Below are 2,400 nucleotides of genomic sequence, written 5' to 3' on the forward strand. Positions count from 1 at the left end.
TAATAATAATAATAAAGAAAATTGAAACAGAAAACGAACTATTTATGTAGTTATCACTTACCACCTTTTAAAGTAAGCCAAATAGTAATCATAATAATAACGGGAAGAGTGCAGGGCTTTAGTTGACAAAAAACAACGCAATTTTCAAAGTTTGAAAGGCTTCTCGCCTAACAAGACAAGAAAAAGTTACCTATACCGGCTAGTCGAAGAGTGTTTGTTTGATCTTTTAGTTCATAAGCTTGCGATTTCGGTTTCGTTGCAGCAATAATTCAATTAAGTAATCATTATCGTTCCAATTTATAACTGTGTTGTTTGTAACATTCATTCATTATCCTAGAGAAAAATATACTGTGGCTTTATTTAAGTGCTTATGTTAAACTGCATGTTGTTTTGTCCACTCTCCTCATCCACCCACGACCACTCCTCTCTTTTAATAAATTTCAGTTACACATCTCTCATCATAAAAATAAGTAATCGTTTAAATCGTAGGAAAAGGGCCCATGCAACAATATAGAATTTCAGGTAAAAGAAAGAAAATTAAATTTTTTTTTTTTTTTTTTTAAATTTCTTACTCATTCCATTTCAATCTTATTCAAATACCACTCCAAGGAAACAAATCCATGAACCATTTTTATCTGATTTTAATAAAAAAAAAAAACCAAAGCTCTCTGTAGATCTGCAGATATCGCCCGGTGAGAACTTAAACAGTGCTTCCTAGCAGACTATGGCACCAAATCTCTTCGCAATATTTATTATATTGAAGGGAAAACATTTAGAAAATCTTTCATTGAATCGAAAAAATCTAAAGATGCTTTATAACGGATAAACAAATGCTAATCGACATTCGCGTTACATTTGTCAAGTTTTAACTATGGGTTAAGCGAACGAAAACAAACTTGTATTTAGCGGGCTTTTCACTTCTTTCGCAAAACCGACTGTAATTTCAACTGTCGAAGAAGAAACCTTGAACGAAAGCGTATGTGGGATACGGTTCGTGAAACATCCTCCAAGATGCTTGTCGCTCTAATCCAGCGGTTGCTATTAATGCCACATCTATTTAATCAAAGTTGCGATTAGCATTAGCAAGATAATCTTAATATTGGTCAACCAGTCAACCATCTGCTTCCAAATAGAAAGAAATTTTCACATTCTGCCTATAGAGCCATTCATATGCGAAATATACCCGCGAACGAAGGACGCTTCTATACTAACATTATCACATCGTTTGTGACGACCAGAGAACTTGCACACATACGCATACATTCAAATTACCAAAAAGGAATATTAAGTGTCACTAAAATGGGCGACTATTTAGCCGTATATGTCGTCTTCTTCTTTAGTATATCGAAAACCGAATCGTATTTTTCAAAATAGACAAATTCGCAACTATCCGAGTATCTTGCCGTCCCTTTGCTTATTGTCATCTTCATTAAGCAAATTTGCGAATTTTTTTAAAAAGGTCCCTTTGCATTGATAGTATATATGTATTGTGGGTTCACACAAGTAGGGCCGATTTCGCATAATTAAAAACCAAGGTTATCTGTGATCTTCAAATTTATCTGTCCATCGTCATCTGGTGTAGTAGGCAAGCTCGACTTCGCAAAAATCAGAACCAAATGCTATGAAAATATCAAAAAATCTATCTGAATAGAGACGTAATCTACCCGTATTAGAGCTCGACGCACATTTCTTTTCATTTAATTTAAGCAACTCCACGTGGTTAGTATAGATTCTAAAGTGAGAGAGAGAAATTTGAAAATTTGTGAAAAGTTATATCGACATAAGGATTTTGGGTCGAGCGTTTAGCATCCATTGGCTTAAATCAATTTGTAAAGCATCAGTTCGCGCTGATTCAGATAAAAATTTGCTATAAGAATAAGGGTCCAATGTTTTTCTTATTTATTGATTTGTTCTCAATCGAATTAGGTTTAGAACTTAGTTCAATATCTGTTACGGCTTCTGTCTCTTTATTTGTCTAATTGAAAACGGATGCGATGGACTTGATGATGCCTATCCGCTTTCTATCTTAATTTTTACTCTCGCGGTAATTTTAGTAATAAATAACAGATGGACGAATAAACTGAATCGAAATCGACTTAGATCAGGTATTGATCAGTAGATGACCGATATTTATTCTGTATTATTATCGAGCTGAAAGACTTCAATGTTTGCCATAGATCATAACAATTTTTGGTGGAATTGATCATTTTCCATGTAAGGTTAAATTAAAGGAATCAATTATGAATTAAGTAATTAAGCAAATTAATTAGTCATTTAGAAGTACTTAGTAGTAGAAGACGGTACATTGACCGTCATGACGATACATCAGCTCATTGCTTCTATGGCAGACCAAAATTTCTCTCTTTAACAAAACATGCCAATATACTGTTTGAGGGGTCC

This window comes from Glossina fuscipes, unplaced genomic scaffold (genome assembly GCF_014805625.2).
Source record: "Glossina fuscipes isolate IAEA_lab_2018 unplaced genomic scaffold, Yale_Gfus_2 1, whole genome shotgun sequence".
Lineage (NCBI taxonomy): Eukaryota > Metazoa > Arthropoda > Insecta > Diptera > Glossinidae > Glossina > Glossina fuscipes.